Source organism: Podarcis pityusensis, assembly GCF_964106645.2.
Source record: "Podarcis pityusensis genome assembly, chromosome: 4".
In the NCBI taxonomy this organism is placed as follows: Eukaryota; Metazoa; Chordata; class Lepidosauria; order Squamata; family Lacertidae; genus Podarcis; species Podarcis pityusensis.
Genome location: NC_138027.1, coordinates 80,469,810 through 80,488,846, shown reverse-complemented (window position 1 = coordinate 80,488,846; position 19,037 = coordinate 80,469,810). Strand labels below are relative to the sequence as shown.

Genomic DNA, 19,037 nt, shown 5'->3' with positions numbered 1-19,037 from the left:
TGCATTGTTGAAGCACCACACAGTGTCCCACATCATGGGACACAAAACCCAGACAATGAGGCTAAGAGAACAAGACTGGAATTTTCATGAGAAAAACAAATGGTTGTATCCAGTGCTGCTGTTCTGCCAGCACAACAGAACTTTTCTCCCCTTCTCTCCTCTCCCCTGCAGCCCCCCCCACCTCAAAATCTGAAGGGGGCAGGTCTCCAGAGCAGATTTTGAGGGCAAGGAAGGAGGGGAAAGGAAAGGAAGTCCCTTTGTGTGAGCAGGACTCTGCATGCACAGCATCGGACACTTGAATAATAGAATAATAGAATTTTAGAATTGGAAGGGACCCCAAGGGTCATCTAGTCCAACCCGCTGCAATACAGGCGTGGCCATCCAACCTCTGCTTAAAAACTGCCAGTGTATGTGAGCTCGTACTCAGAACGTTCTTCCTAATGTTTAGTTTGAATCTCCTTTCTTGCAGTTGGACTCCTTTAGTTTGGTTCCTTCTCAGATATTGGGCATGCACAGACTATAGTAAATGGTAAATAGTACCATTCAGGGTGTATGTATTAACTGGGAATGCAAACCTCCATATAGCAATGCAACTGGATAGCACAGCAATTATAAAATGGATATCCCCATTCAGTACTGAGAAATATGCTTCACCATTTCATGTTTCCTAACTAAATAAAAAAATGGATCTCCTTCTGCAGAATGCTGTTGTGACTTTTGGACCCGACACGGACAGTGACATCTTTTAGCACCAGCTGAAGATGTTTCTGTTTTTCTGGGCATTTCAATTTTAATTCCTTCATCAACTGTTTTTATTTTATTTTATTTGGGCAATTCATTGGTTGCCATGCTTAGGTTGAGAGCAACGAGTTGGTTTTTCTTAGTTCTGGCCCCCATTAGCTTTGTTTTATTGGGTTTTTTAAAAAATTGTATCACACGTTGGAATTTTATTTTTGCAAGTCACTTTCAATTTCTTATGGAAGGTGACTATTTAATTAATTTAACAATTAATAATAATAAACCAGTCTGCTTGCTAGGTGAGAGTGCCTGATTTCCAGTAGAACTTTAAAGAAATTAGTGAAAGATTGCTGAGTTTCTCAGAACCAAGATAAAATTACTCAAGTCCCTATGTGCATTTTAATTCCTATAAAATTACTTGGCATCTCCAGGAGTTAACTGAAACATTGGAGAGTTGCTACAAATAAACCCTCGTTCTTCAAATGGAAGCTATCCTGTCACAACCTAGAAACATGTTTTCCGAAACATTTTCAGGCGGGGCAAATCATTGCTTTAGCTGAGATGCTGCAGCCACTATTTCTACCTGGCTGCAGCCCCTCTAAATAGTATCCTAAACACACTATATATTTCCCTAGGACTCCCCACCCCACCCCATATGCGTGAGTTCACTAGGGTCCAAAAATAAATGAATCAATTAATGCTACCGCATGACTCCTAGTTTCTATTTCTCAATACATTTTCATGTAATTGGGCCTATTCAATTTAATCTAGGAGACAGGCATTCCCTTAAAATTAAATGCACAATGAGTGGCAGACAGGTGAGGGAATCCTGTGAAGTCCTTGAAGAAATAATATATGGCACCAAATGATTGTTTTGTTTCGCACTGAGCAGCCCCTTCTTTGGTAGGGGAAAAGAAAACCTCCCCACAACAACTCAATAGCTGCTACTTCCAGATTTTTTATTTTTTTGTGGTAATTAACCTAGATGCACTCAAGTGATGAGTACTCTCCCTAATGACTCTATTGGTTCAAAAAGGGAACATTTCCCTGTGATCTCCTCTGACAGTATCATCAGGATGTTGTCACTGCAGACAATACCCTTATCTAGCCTCTTTTCAAGTCACCTGATTAACTGGAGAAAATAGAAAACAGAAAGAAAAGAACATGTCCTTGTACTTAGACTGTAAATGTCATGGAAAGGCCAAGGGACCAGTTCCACCTTTCCTTGGCTTCTTACCTCTGATCCTGAAGAGTTACCTTTCTGGGAAGCTTGATTCCTCAGCTCCACTGCTGCACACAAAGTGCATCCTCACTCTTCTCAATATATGTCCTTGCCATAGGTGGAACAACAGATATGTGGGCAGGAAAGGAAACCAACCCAGAACTTCCCCTCCCATTTAGAACCATATAGGCTCATAATTCAAAAGCACAATGTTAATTGGATTTCATTTACTGTAAAGGTTTTTAAAAAGGTAAAGGACCCCTGGACAGATGAAGTCCAGTCAAAGGCGACTATGGGGTTGCAGCGCTAAAGTGCAATAACAGAGCATATCTGCTGCATAAATAACTTTTCTTGGCATATATAATACAGTAGATTTTCACACTTACAGCTTTACAAAGCATAACCTATTGGACAATCCAAACTTCAAATAACACAGCAAGGCATAGGCTGGAGCCTGTGGGAAACTGAAGACTACAATCATGTCATTTCAAAATGTCATATACTGAATCTTGGGGAGCACTTTGGAATGAGCTTTTAATCCCAAGTGTCAACAGAGCTACTTTTTGCTCCCCAAGACATTGCCTCCTTTCAGTTACTGTAGCTTTTTATTGAAATAATAGCCCAAATTTTCAAGAGAGAAATGACACCTTTGTGCCTGCTCTTGCTTAGGAAAGTTTATGTATTTCATGCACACAATTCCCATCTTTTGTTCCCCTCGATTCTTCCTCTGCTGTCTCCCCTGCTGTCAAAATTTAGATTGCAAGCTCCTTAGGGTGGGAACCTGGTGGTTGTGGTTGTTGTTTTTTTGTTTTTGTTTTGCTTATGTTATCCAGTAACGTGCCATATACACTGACAGTGATCTATTAACGATGTGATTATTTAAGCGTATAGACGGGGATAAAAAGTGTGTTGTGCTGCTGCACAAAACAGCACTTTTCTGAATGTTATACACCATTTCGGAGGACACATCATGTGTTGGAACCACATGATCCTAAAATGAGGGTGCGTCTAATGGGGTGCATGCCAGATGTTGTTGAAGTCCAACCGTCAACAGTCCCATGGCCAATGGGCAAAGGTAGGTGTAATCCAGTAATTTATGGTTACCCCTGTTGATCCATCCATCCACCCGCACATGCATAGCACACAGCTTGATCCTATTATTTTACTCAGGGGTAGCTAAGGTGGTTCCCTCTAGATCAGCGGTTCTCAACCTGTGGGTCCCCAGATGTTGTTGGACTACAACTCCCATCATCCCTGAGCTCTGGCTTTGCTAGCTAGGGGTGATGGGAGTTGTAGTTCAACAACATCTGGGGACCCACGGGTTGAGAAAGGCCGCTCTAAATGTTTCTGGACTTCAGTTCTCACCAGCCCCACCCAGACAACTGAGGGAGTTGTAGTCTACACTACATTGGCTATCCTTGGTATTACTACTGCTTGCACCGTCAGCTTGTCACTATCCTGTCCTCATTCAAGGCACATGCACATGCACATGCACATGACACTCTGCTATACATTCAGTGTCCACGTGAGGGAGGAGCAGGTCTTCACGCCACATTCTGAGTGGCCACATGTTCGGTGTTAGTGTGAATGGCTGTTGGGCACATGCAGCTGTGACTGGGCCAGTTGTGGTACATGCACGTCCATGTACATTTTTCTACATCACATTTCCCCCCCAATTTAAAAACAACAACATTGGAAGCTACTGTGAAGATAACGTATATTTAGGAAAAGAATTTATATACAGTGGTACCTTGGGTTACATACGCTTCAGGTTACATACACTTCAGGTTACAGACTCCACTAACCCAGAAATAGTGCTTCAGGTTAAGAACTTTGCTTCAGGATGAGAACAGAAATCGGGCTCCGGGGTGGCGCAGCGGCAGCAGGCCCCATTAGCTAAAGTGGTGCTTCAGGTTAAGAACAGTTTCAGGTTAAGTACGGACCTCCGGAATGAATTAAGTACTTAACCTGAGGTACCACTGTAAATTGGGTAACACAAATTTTCATCATTGGTGATGATACAATGTTTGATTTTCAAATTAGTTGTCATGAGAGGCATCTGTTCCATTGGCCTTCTTTCTTTAGATGCTGAATAGATAGAGTACGTGTACTGACTGATAGCTGGTCATAGGGTGTCAAGAGGTTATCTGCTCTCTAGATTTTGGCTTAATGCATGAAGGCAACTCAAGTTTCTGGGATCTGAAACTTGAAACAGGGTAGGTAGACAGACACGATACCTGAAATGGAAAGAACAAATCCCCTTGAAATGCAACTTACAGTTTTATCTCTCTTTACTCCCCAGGTTGTTCTTTTTAGCCAAGATTTGTATAGTCACCTGGCAGTGGCATAATCTCTTCCCACAGATTTTTTTAAAACACATTTAATAGCTACTTTATATGCATCTTTTCTATGCTGTTGCCACTTCAGATTCTCTGGAGTTTCAAATTCCTTGTTCAGAATTTAAATTAGATATTAATTCTAATGGTAAGAAGTGTGATCTCCTAAAATGCCATGGAAGAGTATCTATAGAGCTGCATCATAGGAGGCACAAAACATAAACATGAATTATTATATCAAAGCAGGTAATTCATCATAAATGTTCTACTGATATGGCGTACCTGGACTGTTTCCATGCAAAGTGGCTGGGTCCTGTTTCTATATATATATATATATATATATATATATATATATATATACAGAGAGAGAGAGAGAGAGAGATTCAGTTTTCTATTGATTAATGTCAGTCATAACTGGTTCAGATATATAAGTATAATTGATTAAAAACAGATTTTACGATAGACCGATAAACAAGTGCCGCATAAAAATACTTTCAAAGACGCTATAGCAGAATTTATACATTTAAAAAGTGAATCATTGCCTTAAGGATATTTCCTTTTTATATTTTGACAAGTCTCACCAGTTTTTTGCTTTTGTTCCCCCCACCCCACCCCCAACTTGGCTTAAAACATTCATTGTCTAATTATAAAAACAGAAAGTTGTATCCTTGAAAAGCCTAAGCTTGCGAAGGAGTTTGGGTTTTTCGCAGGTAATATTATGACCAGTTTCATCACCGTGGAGATCACCATGAGAAGCATTGTTTTCACTCAAAACAGGTTCAATCACATGACTCGCCACCCTCATGCATGTGCCCTGGAAGTGCATGGATGACCATAATATGTTGGCCATCATACCCCTAGTTACAGCTGCAGCTTGCAAGCAGTCAGATCCCTGGTCAGCTTGGCTGCTTTACAAGCCATTTGCTCACAAGAAGCACTGCCAGGAAGGATGCTGTGATGGCATCCAAGGATGTGCTGAGCCTCAGAATGATGTCCTGAAGTACATCCTTGAGAGGTGTTGTGGACTGGCTCAAAGAGCCAATTCATGGAACCTGTTCAATCCAACAACATGAAGGGTGTTGTCCAAGCCGGTTGTATATCTCTGTTTTCTACCCGAATCCCCTTAATGGCATGTTTTTCTTCATGGTTTATAACTCCATGGTTAAAATATTTTTTTAAAATCCTTGTAATAATAATAATAATTTATTATTTGTTCCCCAGCCACTCTGGGCGGCTTCCACAAGACCAAAAATACACTAATATGTCATACATTAAAAACTTCCCTGCCTTAAGATGTCTTCTGAATGTCAGGTAGTTGTTTATCTCTTTGACATCTGATGGGAGGGCGTTCCACAGGGCGGGCGCCACTACCGAGAAGGCCCTCTGCCTGGTTCCCTGTAGCTTTGCTTCTTGCAATGAGGGAACCGCCAGAAGGCCCTCAGAGCTGGGCCTCAGTATCCGGGTAGAACGATGGGGGTGGAGACGCTCCTTCAGGTATACTGGGCCGAGGCCGTTTAGGGCTTTAAAGGTCCTTTGTAATGAAAAGCTGTGCACAAACTGCAGTTCTAGATTTATTCTTTACTGTTCTTCCTTTCTGCCAAGGGACCAGTGGTGGTAGACAATTTTAAAATAATAAAACAGGGCACATAAGACAACAGATTTCTCTCAGGCTGAAAGAGGATCACTTCAGGAGCAGGTGGCTTATGCTCCCTGGCCAGGGCTTCTGATTGTCCCCAAGGAAGGCGATTCCTAAATAGCCTCATGGAAGGTGAGGGTTGGCCTAGCCCAACAGTTCTTTCAGGCTTCTGGAGTTTATGACCATGGCTTCACTTATTAAGAGTGACTTGTTTGGTCTGCATATGCTGTCTCTTGTGCCGCATTTAGATTGGCAGCTATACAGTTGGACAAATAGAATTGCACACAAAACTAGATCTAAAAGTCTTTGTCAAATAAATACATTCCTCTGCTACCGATAACGCATCAGTGCTGGTGTCAGGCAAGTCTCGCTTTGGGAACGCAGTGCCAGGGCTGCGGGAGCATCCAAAAGCCCTTGCGCCACTTTCTCAAAATCAGACAGGCTTCGGAAAGGTGCTCCTAGTCCATGGGCAAAGGTGTTTGCACAGAAGGGGCCCAGAACAAGGTTTGGGTGGCTTAAGGTGGTTCTGGGGATTGTGCAAAAAACACATAAGTATCTCTTTTCTTGGGCATGCTAACACGGAAGAGAGAGAGAGAGAGAGTTCATAGCTGTCAACTTTTCCCTTTTCTTGCGAGGAATCCTTTTCGGAATAAGGAAATTTCCCTTAAAAATTCGGGGTGTCCTGGTTTTTACTTTTTGAAATATGGCAAGCCTACCTTACACCAAGTCACAGCATTGTCATGCCTGATTAGTTTTTACTGTATGTCCTCAAACTGAACCCAGAGGAATTCAGAAATCTCATAGGTTGTGAACATAAAATGCACTGAATAATACCAGTCTAGGGAATGGAATGAATATTTCAGAGACTTCTTCATGTTTTGTTTTGTTTTCCATTGTGGCATGATGTTTGGAGGTGGAATACAACATTAAGTAGGTAGATTGCCAGCAAGGGAATTATTTGCATTCACTCTACATTCTTTTTTCATCATTACTATTTGAAAACTATAGGGTATATCTGGGCACTTCAGACAGAATGGAAAAGCTGAGCAGGCTCATTCCTTTATGTATCTTATACATGCTTATAGTGTTTGGGTGGGGTGGTAAAGAAGAATTATTTACTGAATTTTTCAAAGGGTCCTGTATTTCAGTAGCTCCTGTTCTAAAACAATCTGTAATTTTTTTAAAATGGAGGCCGTCATTGTCTGCCATATCATAAATTAAAAATGCATTTTTCAAAAAAACAACAACTGAGGGGAGCACAACTTGGCATAGGTGGGTGAGGTGCACCCATTTCCCCCACCCTGGGTACCCTTGGAAGTGGTCTTTTTAAACATACACCTGAACTTTTTGTGTAGAGGGATTTGTGGAAAATAACTTCTGGGAAGTACTTGATCTCAGATTAACCCACCACAGGAAAGATGCATCCTGGTTGCTAGAGTAAACAGCACTGAAGGGGAAGGGACCCTCCCCTTCAGGGATTTATGTTGCCTGGTATCCAAACAATTCATTGCTATGACTTCACTCATTAGCTAAAAGCACTAAAATGCAGGAGCAGGCAGGCAAGTTCATCTCACAGAAATCACTTTGAAGGTTACTTGCACATTTTGCTTCATAACTTTCTAGGTGGGCTAGATACGTGATTTTGTTTTGTTTTGTTTGTTTTAAAAAGGAAGCTCAAAGTCTATGGCCCCTAATGCCTGTGGGCCCAGTACATCAGTACTCATTGTAGCTGCCTCTCACGGCCCTGAGTTCTGAGTCTACCAGACTGTACCCTTGTCCTTATTCAAGCTGGGTATGCTTCTGCCTGTTGGCAATCGCAATCACAGATGAGAATCCTTACATGCATAGATTGAGAAGGATGTCGAATATCCTCCCATTCCCCTTTGTGAATTTGGATATTGTGGGGTGGTTAAAGAGCCCTAAGAGGTAACTACTCCACATTAAATTATCTCATGTAAATGTCTTGATACAGTAGCCAAAAGGGGAGGAAATGAGGGGTCAACCACCAGCAGCATTGCAAGGTTGAAGGTGAAATGGGGAGCATCTGTCTTCACATTCTGTTTGAGGGTGTTCCCCTCCCTGAAATGGCAATGTGTCTTCAGCATATTGATTCTGTGACCCTCTTTAACTATCTGAACTCTCTATTGGAAAGAACCAAATTTAATCTCCATCTGTTTCTAGGATATGTATTATTTTGTGTTCCCCTGAGAACAGGAAAGACAAACGGTGTGATAATTGCAGATCATGCAGAGGAAGAAGCTGCAGAGAAGTAAAAAGAAAATAAAACGAAATGGAGTGTTGCACAGTGGTTTGCCTTTCAGGGATACCCGAGGTAATGAATGGCAGAAGAACTCCTCACATGTAATTGAAAAACTGCAAAAATAACATTGTAGAATTCATTCCTGCTATTTATTTTTAAAATGCAGCATTTAGACCAGCACAGATCACATCAGACCTATTAGGAAGGAGCAATCTTTTTCTTCTTCTTTTTGGTCCAGAGGTGTGAAATGTAACTAATACGAAAGCAGAATTAAGTGGTCGCTCATTTGGAAGGCATAATTTGAATCAGAACTTACTAAGGATCAGGTGCAAAACCTATTTTAACAGAGAGCACATGTGAAGCAATTGTAGGGTGTCTGCATTAACAACACAACTGTGTTTTTTCACAGGTGGACACTGTGAATAACATAATTATTTTCATCTAGAATTTTCTGCCTTTCGTTTCCTCATGATCTTACTGTTTACATTTCCCACCATAATATGTTCCTTTAACTCAGGCTAACGTACATCTGGTGAACTGCACTGTAGTCCGCAAAAGTGTATGTCATAATAAATTTGTCAGTCTTTATGGTGCCAAAAGACACCCAATGTGAAGTGCAGTTAATGCTTCTGAGCATGTCTAAAGTGCAGTTGTCTCACCACTGAGTAATCACTGCCACTCCCAACCATCTGGGATTAGAAAGTACTACTTCTTAGTCCAGATCAGAATCCAGGTTTGAAGATACCCTGGGCAAAATGACTTCTTATAGGTCCCCTCTTATGTTGATGACCATCCCCTAAGACATGCCTGATAGTGGCATCACTACTCCAAGAGTGACTGGGATATGCCATTTTAATTAACCACGAAGCTCTGTAGCACCCAATGTTGTGTCAAACCAAGGCACTGTGGGTAAGGGCATGGTATGAACATACACAATGCAAACACAAAGTATCATGTGTTTTTTATATTCTGTTGGAAGCTGCCCAGAGTGGCTGGGACAACCCAGTCCGATGGCTGGGGTACAAGTAATAAATTATTACAATTATTATTATAAACAGCTTGCTGGAGCTAAGCAGGTTCATGCCTGGATGGCAGACTATGGATGGGGACTCCACGTAAGGTGCTTTGCATTCCATGATGGGGGGGGGGAAGGTGGGAAATAAGAAGAAAGACACATTGAGTTCCTCAGAAAGCAGCTTGGGTATTTAAAATTGGTGGGGTATAAGTATTTAATATAAAATGTTAAGAAGTAATACGTAAAAATGGTAGCAAATTAAAATGGAGAGTCACTGATCCAGCTGCCCAATGTGGAGGGCCTAGGAAAGGTGCCAATAGTTGTCTTAAAATGGTGAATGGAAAGAATCATCCATAAAACTTTACTATGTTCTTGTGTTTGCCATGGGTTCCTGCAACCTTAGCAAGACAATGGAGAAGCTCCCTTCAATAACGTCAACATCATGACTCTCAACCACGTCTGTCTTTAGGGAAGGGCTGCTGCTCGGCGTTAAGAGCGGGTGCTTTGCATGCAGAAGGTCTGAGGTTTAATCCTCGGCATCTACAGGAAGGGCTTGGAAAGACCCTTGGAGAATTGCACCAGTCAGCAGACAGTACTGAGCTAAAATGGGCAAATGGTGTGAGTATAAGGCAGCTTCTGATGTCTCTAAAAATGATGAGAATTCACAGGTCCCTTTGTGGCAAAGCACAGATTTTCCACATGTATTTTAGGAACCAAGTCTGCGCAGATCCTATGGACAGAACCGTACTGTTTTCCCAAAAGGCCAGCAAAAGGATTCCCAAGCCTTTTAGGTTGAAATCCTATGCGTGCTTTCTTAACCGAGGAGTACACCACACTGAAATTAATGGGATTTGCTATATTAGACTCTAGCCTCTAACATATGCTACTACGCCAAATCAGTATTTCTGCGACAGCCTGAGCGTGCTTCTCAAATACTACTGAGAAATAAAAAAAGATTAGCGTAGTAAAACAATTTTCATTCTAATCCAATGTAAATAAAATAATGTTTCTCAAAATGATAGGTCCTCGAGGGACATGATATAAACTGGTAAAGGAAAAATGAGTATTGGTTTAATTGGCTTTTTAATGATCTCCTGTTTCTTCTTTTTGATATCAAAATCCGAATGGAAAGGTTCATCTAACTATACATTTAAGGCTTTTAAAGGCTCCATTACAAGACTTATTATGCTAAAAGAAACATACCTGGCATGCTGCAAGTTTCTAAATGTATCACTGATGCATGTAATGATTCACTTAAACCATCATGGTCAGAATTCTTTTGCATTATTTCCATGTAAATTGGATGCTTTCACAATTACTATAATATGTGTGAAATTCCACTTATTATTTCTTTTAACATGAAACTTTTATCACTTAACTTAAACTCACTGGACAGAATATTTGAACCATTTGCAATCATTAGAGCATTTTTGTTTGGTCAAAACCCTTCTGGGATTATATTTTTGTGGTGGGGGGAGGGGTAGAGATAGGGAGAAGTAGAATGAATTACATTTTATGTAATGGAATGGCAATTTTAAATATATGAAAGGGCATCTGGAGTACTAGTCATTATACACAGATCCCGTGTTATACTTTTTATCTATTGTGGACTTGTTCCATCTTTCTCTCTCTCTCGGCTTCAAGAGCTTTACTTTGAGCATGTAACACAATAAAAAAAGATGAAATTTAGTCAGTAGGTGATCTAGCAGGCTAGCCTCTCATGCTTTCAGTTTCTAGAAGACAATCCAAGCTCTCCCACAAGCCAACCCTATGCTCTGTTGTAAGGACATAGATTCCAAATGTAGAGTCTCAGGGAGCTGGTCCAAATGGACCTCTCACCTTGTCACCTCATTACTGGGCAACAACAATGATGATTTCCCCATGCTTTGGCACAAGGTCCCAGGCCAGGTCACAGCAATTTAAAATACAACATGAAAGACAGTTTAAAACAAATTACACAGCTTAGTCTTGTGCCCTGGGCTGACATAGTAGCAACCTCTGGTATCCCTTCCTTGGTACTCTAGGGTAAAAGGTAAAGGGACCCCTGACCATTAGGTCCAGTCGTGGCCAACTCTGGGGTTGCGGCGCTCATCTCGCTTTATTGGCCGAGGGAGCCGGCGTACAGCTTCCGGGTCATGTGGCCAGCATGACTAAGCCGCTTCTGGCGAACCAGAGCAGCACACAGAAATCGCGTTTACCTTCCCGCCGGAGCAGTACCTATTTATCTACTTGCACTTTGACGTGCTTCCGAACTTCTAGGTTGGCAGGCGCAGGGACTGAGCAACAGGAGCTCACCCCGTTGCGGGGATTTGAACTGCCAACCTTCTGATCGGCAAGCCCTAGGCTCTGTGGTTTAACCCACAGCGCCACCCGCGTCCCGTACTCTAGGGTAGTGGTTATCAAACTTTCTACCCTTTGAAGGCTACAGGGAACTCAGTTCATATGGACCTTACAAGCTGAGAAATCCCACCATTTATTCCACAGAAATTCTAAATGTTGACATAGATACTTGGGCATCTTTCATATTGGTTCCCATGCATACTGACTGGGCATGACAGAAAGGTGCCCTCAGCCACCCCTAACCTACCTGTCTTCTATCCAATCCAGGGGGTGGCACTGGTTGTTAGCTTGTCCTCCTTGCTCTCAATGTTGCGTTTGTTGACCTTAGCAGGGAGGAAAATGGGGACAAAAGTAGAATTAGTTGGCTCCGCCTGCCATTGGCTCTGGCTCCACCTACTCTTTGGGCTCCCTGCCTTCCACCTTACCAGCCTCAACAAGTGATGCACATCAGCACGAATCAGCATTTTACAGCAACAGAATCGCAAGGGAGGGGCTTTATCAGGTAATCTCATGCAGGGCAGGTACAGGGGATAGTAATTGGCAGTGAGCACCAAAGCTCTGAATTTGACTTATGCTCATATGATGCAGCTTAAAATGTGACCGTCTCCTGAAGTGTCTTAACATAACCAGCCTGCTTGCCTGTCTATCTATGATCAAGAATATAATAGCACTTATTAAGATTAAATTTAAGATAATGAGAGTTCTAATTACTTACATTTTTTATGGTTGATATTTTCCCTCAACAAATACTACCGGTAATGAATGGCATCAATTAATTATCTAATGTTAGTATAAAATATCGTAGGAGCTTAATTCTGAACTCGTTCCAAGTGAAACTTCCAGATATTTAAAAACCTTGAGAGGTAGTCCTGAGAAACTCTACATGCCACTACTTGCAGAGGGTTCTATTCAACAGGAATTTTCAGGACTGATAGTTGTTCATATAGCAGTATGGGCACATTTACATTTATTTAGAATTTGAATATCATGAACCAGAATTTTTGAAAGTGCAGTGCCTGCCCCTGCATTTCTTTGCTACTGATTCTAATGAGCATAACTTTTGGAATTCAAGCTATCTGTCACAGCATGGCCAGTGCACAGAAAGGATGAAGACAAATGTAACAAGTATTAGAACAGTGTGACCACCCTGAAAAAAAATATTCTGTTCAGACATACGTTTTCTCTTAAGAAATGAACTTGTGGGTGGTGAGCAGTTCTGCAAATTTGCAGTAAAAGCCAGTTGTGCAAGAGAATGATTAGCACTAGTCTCATGATGACATTTCCATCTCTGTGACAATTTTGCACTTTGGGGTTGTTGTTTTTTAAAACCTCTAATCAGCAAAGTGATGTAAATGGATGCATATGTATAAACATTCATGTACTTTTTCTAAAACAACAGAAAAGGATACACCATCCACTTGAAGCATGGCGGGGAGTGGGGGGGAGGACAAACAACAATGGCTATGCCAGTTTTTGATAGGATGATCATTTCATTATCTATGCCAGGAGAAAACTGAGCTCACCTCACAGCAGACATTATCTGAGCTCTATTACACGTGTCTTCACCCTAAAATTACACAACCTCCTCATATCAGCTTTTTCATCATCAGAGGACTTCTGGTGCCCAGCAAACCAAAAGCAGACATTTCACTCAGACTTATGATAGTTCAGTTTAGCCCGTGACAAGTCCTGGCATTATGGAGGTTGGGTGGCCATCTGCCATGGATGCTTTAGCTGAGATTTCTGCATCGTCTCAAGTAGCAGACTAATAGAGAGCATGATGCGATTGTTCACCTGACTTCCACTTGGTTGCATTGCTTCTGCTGCTTACCGGGAGGTAGAGGAGGTATTGGAAGATGGCAGGGAGATTCATGTGCTACAAAAATACCATCAGAGTGCCATATTGGCTCAGCTGGCACATTTGCATACATACAGAGCCACCTCACTGCACCCCTCTGTCTACCAGTATGCGGCAGCAATGTGAGCAACAGGAGGTCAGGTGGCCAGTACGGTTCCGAGCACAATTTGAAGTGTTGGTGCTGACCTTTAAAGCCCTAAACAGCCTCGGCCCAGTATACTTGAAGGAGCATCTCCACCCCCCATTGTTCAACCCAGACACTGAGGTCCACCTCCAAGGGCCTTGTGGCAGTTCCCTCACTGTGAGAAGTGAGGTTACAGGGAACCAGGCAGAGGGCCTTCTCGGTAGTGGCACCCACCCTGTGCAACGCGCTCCTATCAGATGTCAAGGAAATAAACAACTACAGTCATAAGGTAAAGGTAAAGGGACCCCTGACCATTAGGTCCAGTCGCGGCCGACTCTGGGGTTGCGGCGCTCATCTCGCTTTATTGGCCAAGGGAACCGGCGTACAGCTTCTGGGTCATGTGGTCAGCTCTGGCAAACCAGAGCAGCGCAGGGAAACGCCGTTTACCTTCCCACTGGAGTGGTACCTATTTATCTACTTGCACTTTGACGTGCTTTCAAACTGCTAGATTGGCAGGAGTAGGGACCGAGCAATGGGAGCTCACCCTGTCGTGGGGATTTGAACCGTCGACCTTCTGATCGGCAAGCCATAGGCTCTGTGGTTTAACCCACAGCGCCACCCGTGTCCCTAACTACAGTCATACCTCAGGATAAATACACTTCAAGATAAGTATTTTCAGGTTGTGCTCTGCGGCGACCCAGAAGTAACAGGGCGCGTTACTTCTGGGTTTCGCTGCTCGCGCATGTGCAGATGCTCAAAATCACATCACGTGCATGTGCAGAAGCGGTGAAACGCGACCCGCACATGCACAGACACGCAGTCACGTCTTACGTTCTGTTCAGGATGTGAACGGGGCTCCGGAACGGATCCCGTTCGCATCCCGAGGTACCACTGTATCTGACTTTTAGAAGACATCTGAAGGCAGCTCTGTATTGGGAAGTTTTTAATGTTTGATGTTTTATTGTGTTTTTAATATTCTGTTAGGAGCCGTCCAGAGTGGCTGGGGAAACCCAGCCAGATGCATGGGGTACAAACAAACAAACAAACAAACAAACAAACAAACTGTTGTTTTCCCACCATGCCATTCACCACTGAAGCATCACATTTGTGATTGAAGTGGAACAAGCTATAAATTATTTAGTGGGACCCCGCAACCACTATAGGATGCTTTTTTTCATGCATCACCATGTCTCGGGTTGTCACCATCTTTTATACATGAAGAACTGCCTTGAAAGTTTTTAAAGGTTTCAGCTGACCTACAGGAAGCAAAAATATGTTGTGCATTCTATGGCCTGATACAAACTGGGAATTGTAAGGTTGCCACAATATATTACTGTACTGTACAGTGTGCAACCTCGTTGGGGTTGCCATAATGTAGGAATTGCATGGTTGCTCCATGAGACAGCACTCTCTCCACAAACAAATTTTAATAGTTATGTGCTGTAGATTTAAAGTTTAGAATGCTGAAATAAAACTTAGGCTCATACCTGATGGATGGAAGCTCATAACTAAAGGTGGCTAGGTGTTGTCTTTCTGCGTGAGAGGTCCACTTTGGGCGAGAAGAAAGGGGGAACACAAGGAGACTTGGTTTATTTATTTTTAAATGCTCTGTGCAGCCACGTCTAATCTTGCCCCTTTCTAAAATTTAATTATTGGTATGTGGTGTTCTTTCTTTAATCTACCAAAAAATAAAATAAAATCATGATTAAGGGGTTATCTCAGGGAGGAGGAGGACATGTATGCTGTGTCCCATTGGTGTAGTGCTGGTGGCACTTGCCCTACATCTGATAGGAAATGCTCGGGGGGGGGGCATGCACAAAAGAATGGTTTGAGGAGGCTCAGTTTGTCCCTATTTTCATCTGAAGCATGTTGGATAATGGACCCTTGACGGATCCATTATCCTCCATTAACTTGCATATGGGGGGAAATGGCTGGTGTGGGAAGTAGCCCACTCTTACCCTGAACCCTTGGGGTAACAGAATTAACTTACATGGGGGAAAGGAAAGCAATGGTTGGTGGGGGGGAATCTCACCCATCCCCAGCAAGGACTCTTTTACTTCCACCAACACAAAAGGGGCACCAGCCACCAGTCAGCTTAAGGATGGAGACACCCTATGGGAAAGTTGGGATTGTAATCTAAGAACCACTAGCCTTCCCTTCTGATGTTGGTGTCATTGTTCCCATGCTGTTCTCCTCTGCTTATACTATTCCCATGGCTTCTTCTTTCTTATGTTATTAGAGTGATATGAGATGGATCCACAAGGGAGCAGCAACCACATCACTACTGCTGCACAAGAATCCTGCCAGAGTCTTTCTCGGTTGAACGTGAGCTGGCTGTGTGCGGTAGATTTAAGCTTGAGAAGGCAGAAAGAAAACTGGGGAAAGTGTTGAGTAATGCTGCGCAGGATAAACTTCAGGCAGGTTCAACACTTTAATAAGAATTGAATGAGGAGCCCTTGCAAAGGAGCACTTGCAATGCGCGCCGGTAATTTAAATGAGAGCGTTGTAGGGTTTATATAAGCAATGCTTATATGTAAAAATAATCGTAAAAAGTGCATTGTGTAAAATCTAGCACAAAACTACGGGAAGAATAATCATTTGAGTAGTGTAGGTAACATAAACTATTGTTAATGTACAGTAGCTGAAAAAGCATAGAGAATGCCACGTACTGTATAGTGGTCCTCAGTGGTGTAAGGTATTCTCACAATAAATTGTTCAATAGAAGTGAGTGTATGCTAATTTTACAGACTGTATAGGACTCACAATAGAGTGAGAATTTTTCTGCACAAAATATAAGAACAAAACCAGGAAGGTGACCTCACTCAACTGGAATAGTAGAATGAATTACATTATGATTTTAAAACTGATAATAGACTCCTAGCTAAACTGGTAAAAAATTTCCTTGCATGTATTTATTTCTAACCACCCCCCCTCCACACCGCCCAAGTGTAATTTCAAAGCCCTCCTATAGTTAACATTATAATATAGTTAGTTGCTACAAATAATCTGCAGTGATTATAGGAAAACTGTCAGTGTCTGTTCAAGGTCTGAAAAGGCTGCAGCAAATAGCTTTTCTCTTTGCCATGGAGACTGGGGTCTGTTTTTACGGTTACTCTGGTAACGAAAGCCTTTCTGGTGTTAGGCCTTTTCAGTTACTTCAGCTATTAAACCCTCCGGTTGAGACAAAAGCAAGGCGGTGTACAGACACTTCCCTCTAAAGCAAATCTCAGGGCTGAGGAAAAACTTGCAATGAAATGAAATGCAGCTTCTAATCAGATTGTTGTGTTTCATTTGAGGACTATTTGTGACTATGCCTGTTTAGGAAAGCTATTGCCTGTTGGGTAGTTAATAATGTTGCAAAGGGACATGGCCTCTCTCCTGAGGGGAATTCTTCAGTGATAAGGAAGCCAGTTTTTAATTTTTTGTTACTGAACTAACAAGCAAACCTGAGTTGATGCAGAGTGACCTTATTTCCTTCCTCCCAGCCGTCTCCCTGCCTATCACAATACATTTGCTTTGTGTTGTGGTCAGTGCTTTTTTCTAAAAAAGAATGTTTAGGGGTACTCTCCTTTTCCTACTCATATTGAAATAACGCCCCTCAAGGACGCCAAACTTAGATTCACAAAATGTTTAGGGGTATGTGTACCCCTTCGTCACCCCAGAAAAAAGCACTGGTTGTGGTCGCAGCCATCCTAAGTCCAGAATGCAGAATTTTCAAAATTCATTAGAAAAGATGGAGCACAATTAATGATTAACCCTTCAAGTGATTGCCATTGCACTACTGGTGAAAACTTATGTGACCCAATTTGGTACAGATGATTCTAACAGCTAGGGGGAAAGGTAACGTGAAAACAGGAAGCACAGAGTCATAAAACGTTTCATGCAGCTAAGATGGTAGTGGATGTGACTCTCGTTTGGAATCAGTAGGTGTAGGCAGACTCCTGAATTATCTTGTTCTTCAAAATAGTAATGCTTTTCACCTTAGGTAGAGGTTTGTTGTTGCCAGCTCTTACTTTCCTTACATTATTTTTCTTCTTCTGTTGGTGTGTACTATTCTAAGAAAGTGGAGGGTGGAGGGAGAGAACGGAATTTTTTCTCAGGAAGAAACAGAAGACTAAATAGACCGCAAATAATATGCTTCACAACCGAACAATCCATTCTCACTTTAACATGGTCAAACTAAGTAACACTAAACACTGTAATACCCATGGTGATAAACCACTTTGAGCTGCAAAGTATTCAATTATTTTTCATTTGAACTATTAAATGTATCACACAGAAATTCCCCAATGCTGTTTTCACCTACATATATTACCATATTTTTTGGGGGGGTGGAGGAGGGGGGAACACCACACACACCTTTGTCCTATCAGAAGGCAATTCATAGAAAGAAACACTCAGGTCGGAATATAGCAACTAAATTAATACCAGGTGACATTTGTTAACAGTGAGGAAAAACACTGGCACAGCATTTACAAATCTAAAGCATCTTTTTTTTCCCCTCCTGCATATTGGAGAGAGTAATATATTCTTAGATGACCTCATTTCAATCATATGTTGCACATAGCCATATAAGATGCTTATTTATACATAGCAAAGCAGCAAAAAATGTTTTTTTTTTGGTTTCCCAATGGTGCTTGTTTCTAAGAACGCCTGCTGCCTCCTGAACGATTTTGGGATTTTTAGAGATTAAAATGTGTGCTTTAAGTTTAAATGCCAGCAAGAACCCAAATAACTAAATAGTAAGTGTGGTGCGAGGCCTGAGGTGCAAGGAGGGCCTCCCCACCCCCTTCAACCCATGTTTGTATGGTACACAAGTTGTCCCGAATCAGTTGCTTGGTGAATATTGTGAGATGCAGCTCTGGCCAGCTGTGGGCTGATTCTTATGAAAGGCATCTGAACAGCTGACTGTGTTCCAGACAGTGAGGAATGAACTCTAAGGTGGCCAGCAACTAAGGCTGCAATCTTATGCCTGAAAGGGATGCGGGTGGCACTGTGGGTTAAACCACGGAGCCTAGGACTTGCTGATCAGAAGGTCGGCAGTTCGAATCCCCGCAATGGGGTGAGCTCTCATTGCTCAGTCCGTGCTCCTGCCAACCTAGCAGTTCGAAAGCACGTCAAAGTGCAAGTAGATAAATAGGTACCGCTTTGGCAGGAAGGTAAACGGCGTTTCCGTGAGCTGCTTTGGTTCGCCAGAAGCGGCTTAGTCATGCTGGCCACATGACCCGGAAGCTGTACGCCGGCTCCTTCGGCCAATAAAGCGAGATGAGCGCTGCAACCCCAGAGTTGGTCACGACTGGACCTAATGGTCAGGGGTCCTTTTACCTTTACCGTCCGCTGAACACAGTGTGGTCTCCTTCTGAGCAGCAATGAATAGGATTGTGCTGTAAGAGAGAAAAATAGGTTTTAGTGAGGTCTAGTTTTCTCAAGGACTTTATCTAGCCTTATATGAACATGTGTTCCAGACTCTGATCCCACTGAATCACTGACTTGCTCTGTGGACCTGTT

At 42.4% G+C, this 19,037-nt stretch overlaps 2 long non-coding RNA genes across 3 annotated transcripts in view; one reads left to right on the top strand and one right to left on the bottom strand.

Annotated features, from left to right (window-relative positions):
- Positions 1–19,037, top strand: part of LOC308475929 — a 359,243-nt gene that overhangs the window by 148,976 nt on the left and 191,230 nt on the right. The window lies entirely within an intron of this gene.
- Positions 7,252–19,037, bottom strand: part of LOC308475872 — a 336,243-nt gene continuing 324,457 nt past the window's right edge. The window contains exons 8-11 of one of the 2 annotated variants that reach the window (XR_013985458.1): positions 18,855–18,913; positions 17,510–17,584; positions 15,017–15,078; positions 7,252–11,870 (exon numbers count right to left, since the gene is read on the bottom strand). This is a non-coding gene — a long non-coding RNA (uncharacterized lncRNA). The remainder of the gene's footprint in view (positions 11,871–15,016; positions 15,079–17,509; positions 17,585–18,854; positions 18,914–19,037) is intronic. The other variant, XR_013985457.1, reaches the window with a different exon arrangement.